Source organism: Electrophorus electricus, chromosome 26 (assembly GCF_013358815.1).
Source record: "Electrophorus electricus isolate fEleEle1 chromosome 26, fEleEle1.pri, whole genome shotgun sequence".
Classification (NCBI taxonomy): Eukaryota; Metazoa; Chordata; class Actinopteri; order Gymnotiformes; family Gymnotidae; genus Electrophorus; species Electrophorus electricus.
Window position 1 is genome coordinate 10,337,444 of NC_049560.1, and position 7,500 is coordinate 10,344,943.

General features: G+C 46.9%; 1 protein-coding gene across 1 annotated transcript in view; it reads left to right on the forward strand.

The window, feature by feature from the left end:
* Nucleotides 1–7,500, forward strand: part of cntnap5l (contactin associated protein family member 5 like) — a 66,439-nt gene that overhangs the window by 29,443 nt on the left and 29,496 nt on the right. The window lies entirely within an intron of this gene.

Sequence of the window (7,500 nt, forward strand, 5' to 3'; positions counted from 1 at the left end):
GCCAGCGGTGGATTCAGACCCAGTCGCTAACGTGCGTCGGCGCATTCATCACACAGCGACAGATCCCATTACCACACTCTAAAAAGGTCAATCAAATCAAAAACATGTTCATGGATATTTTCGCCTGCCCTTTAAGAGGCGGATATTCCACGTGACCCACTATAAAATCTTTCCCCCTCTCATTAGGTGTCATAATTCAGATGTCTTTGTTTTCTGTGGGCATGGAGCTTCCGTGACTATTGATTATAATGGACTAATTCTTATGTTATACTTGATGACCTCATTTCTGGACAGTTTTCTAACGTCTGTCTGCCAGCAGGATCAGTGGGAAAGGAACTCTAACCATGACACTGTGCCAAGACAGCAACGTCTCAGTGTTATAGCAGTCTGCTTAACACAAGCACAGTGACAGACTGCTTAACACAAGCACAGTGACAGACTGCTTAACACAAGCACAGTGACAGACTGCTTAACACAAGCACAGTGACAGACTGTTTAACACAAGCTCAGTGCAGTCTGCTTAACACAAGCACAGTGACAGACTGCTTAACACAAGGACAGTGACAGACTGTTTAACACAAGCTCAGTGCAGTCTGCTTAACACAAGCACAGTGACAGACTGCTTAACACAAGCACAGTGACAGACTGTTTAACACAAGCTCAGTGCAGTCTGCTTAACACAAGCACAGTGACAGACTGCTTAACACAAGCACAGTGACAGACTGCTTAACACAAGCTCAGTGCAGTCTGCTTTAACATAAGCACAGTAAAAGTCTGCTTAACACAAGCACAGCGCAATCTGCTTAACACAAGCACAGTGACAGTCTGCTTAACACAAGCACAGTGACAGACTGCTTAACACAAGCACAGTGCAGTCTGCTTAACACAAGCACAGTGACAGACTGCTTAACACAAGCTCAGTGACAGACTGCTTAACACAAACACAGTGCAGTCTGCTTAACACAAACACAGTGACAGACTGCTTAACACAAGCTCAGTGCAGTCTGCTTTAACATAAGCACAGTAAAAGTCTGCTTAACACACAGTGACAGTCTGCTTAACACAAGCACAGTGCAGTCTGCTTAACACAAGCACAGTGACAGACTGCTTAAATCAAGCTCAGTGCAGTCTGCTTAACACAAGCACAGTGACAGTCTGCTTAACACAAGCAGTGACAGACTGCTTAACACAAGCTCAGTGACAGACTGCTTAACACAAGCACAGTGACAGACTGCTTAACACAAGGACAGTGACAAACTGCTTAACAGAAGCTCAGTGCAGTCTGCTTAACACAAGCACAGTGCAGTCTGCTTAACACAAGCACAGTGACAAACTGCTTAACACAAGCTCAGTGCAGTCTGCTTTAACATAAGCACAGTAAAAGTCTGCTTAACACAAGCACAGTGCAGTCTGCTTAACACAAGCACAGTGCAGTCTGCTTAACACAAGCACAGTGACAGACTGCTTAACACAAGCTCAGTGCAGTCTGCTTTAACATAAGCACAGTAAAAGTCTGCTTAACACAAACACAGTGACAGTCTGCTTAACACAAGCTCAGTGCAGTCTGCTTTAACATAAGCACAGTAAAAGTCTGCTTAACACAAGCACAGTGCAATCTGCTTAACACAAGCACAGTGACAGTCTGCTTAACACAAGCACAGTGACAGACTGCTTAACACAAGCACAGTGCAGTCTGCTTAACACAAGCACAGTGACAGACTGCTTAACACAAGCTCAGTGACAGACTGCTTAACACAAACACAGTGCAGTCTGCTTAACACAAACACAGTGACAGACTGCTTAACACAAGCTCAGTGCAGTCTGCTTTAACATAAGCAAAGTAAAAGTCTGCTTAACACACAGTGACAGTCTGCTTAACACAAGCACAGTGCAGTCTGCTTAACACAAGCACAGTGACAGACTGCTTAAATCAAGCTCAGTGCAGTCTGCTTAACACAAGCACAGTGACAGTCTACTTAACACAAGCACAGTGACAGACTGCTTAACACAAGCACAGTGACAGACTGCTTAACACAAGCACAGTGCAGTCTGCTTAACACAAGCACAGTGACAGACTGCTTAACACAAGGACAGTGACAAACTGCTTAACACAAGCTCAGTGCAGTCTGCTTAACACAAGCACAGTGCAGTCTGCTTAACACAAGCACAGTGACAAACTGCTTAACACAAGCTCAGTGCAGTCTGCTTTAACATAAGCACAGTAAAAGTCTGCTTAACACAAACACAGTGACAGTCTGCTTAACACAAGCACAGTGCAGTCTGCTTAACACAAGCTCAGTGCAGTCTGCTTAACACAAGCACAGTGCAGTCTGCTTAACACAAGCACAGTGACAGACTGCTTAACACAAGCTCAGTGCAGTCTGCTTAACATAAGCACAGTAAGAGTCTGCTTAACACAAACACAGTGACAGTCTGCTTAACACAAGCTCAGTGCAGTCTGCTTAACATAAGCACAGTGACAGTCTGCTTAACACAAGCACAGTGGAATCTGCTTAACACAAGCACAGTGACAGACTGCTTAACACAAGCTCAGTGCAGTCTGCTTAACACAAGCACAGTGACAGACTGCTTAACACAAGCACAGTGCAGACTGCTTAACACAAGCACAGTGACAGTTTTTGGCTCCAGTCTAGCAGTCATTTTCAAATTCATACCCTCAGTCCTTTGCGATCTGCAACAGCCCCCACTAATAATAGTCAAACTTCAATCATGCATTTTTTTTTTTACTTTGGAACTAAATTAATTATTCATGCTATGCACATCAAGAATGCAGTACAGGAAGAGATTTCTAGTCTTGGGAGTGGTGATATGCAGTTGGCTACTTAGCGGTGCCATCGGCACCCCTGCTCGTGTTAAGTGACTGCATAAGTACTGCATAAATGGCTTCTTCCTTGAATAAGAAGGTTGGATTACTTGTAAATTAAGTTGACTTTTCTTTATCTGAGAGGAGGTGACGGGCTGTTTAAAGAGGATTTCATTATTCGTTTTCTCCTGCTTAAAAGTACTAAAGGGTATTGTTGAATTTTTAATAGGACTCTTACTTATTTATTTATTTGTTTGTCCTTTTGCTCCCTTTGTGAAGTGAACATCATTCCATCAACGTGCCGTTGAGTGACTACTGGAACAAAACAATAACTGCAGTGAGAAAAAGTCATAGACATGACCCCTAAGAGTCTCACACAGACATCACACAGACCCCTAAGAGTCTCCCACAGACATCACACAGACCCCTAAGAGTCTCACACAGACATCACACAGACCCCTAAGAGTCTCACACAGACATCACACAGACCCCTAAGAGTCTCCCACAGACATCACACAGACACCTAATAGTATCCCACAGACATCACACAGACCCCTAAGAGTCTCCCACAGACATCACACAGACCCCTAAGAGTCTCACACACAGACATCACACAGACCCCTAAGAGTCTCCCACAGACATCACACAGACCCCTAAGAGTCTCACAAAGACATCACACAGACCCCTAAGAGTCTCCCACAGACATCACACAGACCCCTAAGAGTCTCACCCAGACATCACACAGACCCCTAAGAGTCTCACACAGACATCACACAGACCCCTAAGAGTCTCACACAGACATCACACAGACCCCTAAGAGTCTCACACACAGACATCACACAGACCCCTAAGAGTCTCCCACAGACATCACACAGACCCCTAAGAGTCTCACACAGACATCACACAGACCCCTAAGTGTCTCCCACAGACATCACACAGACCCCTAAGAGTCTCACACAGACATCACACAGACCCCTAAGAGTCTCCCACAGACATCACACAGACCCCTAAGAGTCTCACCCAGACATCACACAGACCCCTAAGAGTCTCACCCGGACATCACACAGACCCCTAAGAGTCTCACACAGACATCACACAGACCCCTAAAAGTCTCACACACAGACATCACACAGACCCCTAAGAGTCTCACACACAGACATCACACAGACCCCTACGAGTCTCACACAGACATCACACAGACCCCTAAGAGTCTCACACAGACATCACACAGACCCCTAAGAGTCTCCCACAGACATCAAACAGACCCCTAAGAGTCTCACACAGACATCACACAGACCCCTAAAAGTCTCACACACAGACATCACACAGACCCCTAAGAGTCTCACACACAGACATCACACAGACCCCTACGAGTCTCACACAGACATCACACAGACCCCTAAGAGTCTCACACAGACATCACACAGACCCCTAAGAGTCTCCCACAGACATCAAACAGACCCCTAAGAGTCTCACACAGACATCACACAGACCCCTAAGAGTCTCACACAGACATCACACAGAACCCTAAGAGTCTCACACAGACATCACACAGACCCCTAATAGTATCCCACAGACATCACACAGACCCCTAAGAGTCTCCCACAGACATCACACAGACCCCTAAGAGTCTCACAAAGACATCACACAGACCCCTAAGTGTCTCCCACAGACATCACACAGACCCCTAAGAGTCTCACACAGACATCACACAGACCCCTAAGAGTCTCCCACAGACATCACACAGACCCCTAAGAGTCTCACCCAGACATCACACAGACCCCTAAGAGTCTCACCCGGACATCACACAGACCCCTAAGAGTCTCACACAGACATCACACAGACCCCTAAAAGTCTCACACACAGACATCACACAGACCCCTAAGAGTCTCACACACAGACATCACACAGACCCCTACGAGTCTCACACAAACATCACACAGACCCCTAAGAGTCTCACACAGACATCACACAGACCCCTAAGAGTCTCCCACAGACATCAAACAGACCCCTAAGAGTCTCACACAGACATCACACAGACCCCTAAGAGTCTCACACAGACATCACACAGAACCCTAAGAGTCTCACACAGACATCACACAGACCCCTATTAGTATCCCACAGACATCACACAGACCCCTAAGAGTCTCCCACAGACATCACACAGACCCCTAAGAGTCTCACAAAGACATCACACAGACCCCTAAGTCTCCCACAGACATCACACAGACCCCTAAGAGTCTCACCCAGACATCACACAGACCCCTAAGAGTCTCACACAGACATCACACAGACCCCTAAGAGTCTCACACAGACATCACACAGACCCCTAAGAGTCTCACACACAGACATCACACAGACCCCTAAGTGTCTCCCACAGACATCACACAGACCCCTAAGAGTCTCACACAGACATCACACAGACCCCTAAGAGTCTCCCACAGACATCACACAGACCCCTAAGAGTCTCCCACAGACATCACACAGACCCCTAAGAGTCTCACCCGGACATCACACAGACCCCTAAGAGTCTCACACAGACATCACACAGACCCCTAAAAGTCTCACACAGACATCACACAGACCCCTAAGAGTCTCACACACAGACATCACACAGACCCCTACGAGTCTCACACAGACATCACACAGACCCCTAAGAGTCTCACACAGACATCACACAGACCCCTAAGAGTCTCACACAGACATCACACAGACCCCTAAGAGTCTCACACAGACATCACACAGACCCCTAATAGTATCCCACAGACATCACACAGACCCCTAAGAGTCTCCCACAGACATCACACAGACCCCTAAGAGTCTCCCACAGACATCACACAGACCCCTAAGAGTCTCACACAGACATCACACAGACCCCCAAGAGTCTCCCACAGACATCACACAGACCCCTAAGAGTCTCACACAGACATCACACAGACCCCTAAGAGTCTCCCACAGACATCACACAGACCCCTAAGAGTCTCACCCAGACATCACACAGACCCCTAAGAGTCTCACACAGACATCACACAGACCCCTAAGAGTCTCACACACAGACATCACACAGACCCCTAAGAGTCTCCCACATACATCACACAGACCGCTAAGAGTCTCACACAGACATCACACAGACCCCTAAGAGTCTCCCACAGACATCACACAGACCCCTAAGAGTCTCACCCAGACATCACACAGACCCCTAAGAGTCTCACAGAGACATCACACAGACCCCTAAGAGTCTCACACAGACCCCTAAGAGTCTCACACACAGACATCACACAGACCCCTAAGAGTCTCACACAGACATCACACAGACCCCTAAGAGTCTCACACAGACATCACACAGACCCCTAAGAGTCTCAACCAGATATCACACAGACCCCTAAGAGTCTCCCACAGACATCACACAGACCCCTAAGAGTCTCACACAGACATCACACAGACCCCTAAGAGTCTCACGCACAGACATCACACAGACCCCTAAGAGTCTCACACAGACATCACACAGACCCCTAAGAGTCTCACACAGACATCACACAGACCCCTAAGAGTCTCACACACAGACATCACACAGACCCCTAAGAGTCTCACACAGACATCACACAGACCCCTAAGAGTCTCACACAGACATCACACAGACCCCTAAGAGTCTCACACAGACATCACACAGACCCCTAAGAGTCTCACACAGACATCACCCAGACCCCTAAGAGTCTCACCCAGACATCACACAGACCCCTAAGAGTCTCACCCAGACATCACACAGACCCCTAAGAGTCTCACACACAGACATCACACAGACCACCCTGCTGGCAGTGCCATGCTGCACCACAATGTCAGAATACAGGAAGAGAAGTGAAGTCTTTGGTTGTTCCATGATGTCATTGGTGCCAAGAGGAAGCCACGAGGAATTGAATATTGGACAGATGTTTACTGCTGTGCCAAACACAGATGAGTTTTTGATTAATATATGAGGTCAGAGAGTTTCTCTGGTTGAAAGTTTTTTTTCTCTCCTGCATATGTCTGCAATCCCATTACTATTTTTCCTCTGCAGTGGAGTTTCTCTGTACATATAATTTGTAGCTCATTTGGCAGAGTAATTTTCCTATAAAAATGAATTAGCATCAAGTACAATGGTCCCTAAGACAGCTAGAACAGTGATTAAAATTAGTCCTCTTGTACTAACTGCTAATTAAGCAAAGAGACTCAGTCATACTGTCTCATTAAGCTTTCCTTATAAATACACATTTTGCAATCTTTTTATAAACCTGCTGCTTTATCATTCGTCTCATTTGTTCTCTCTCTCTCTCTCTCTCTCTCTCTCTCCCTCTCACTGTGAATACACCCCCTCAAATCCCATTCCTTCTCAAATCTCTTTTTCACTTCTACTTTCCTGTGCAGAAGTGATGAATTGATCTGAGGTATTCTGAGACGTATTGTGCTTGTGTGATTTCGGAGTAGTGAACCCCGGATATGCCTCTGGAAGCACGACACAAAGACTCCTTCCTCTCTGTTCCACTGCAGTGCCACAGAACCCGAAGCCTGGAGCTGTCTCTCACTCACAGTGTATTCCGTACACAGCACCTGGAAGTCCGACCGGATTTGCGGACACATGGCATTCCGGCAGCTGCCGCCTGTGCTGGAGTTCCCGCGGCGAAACCCTGTCTCCCGATCTC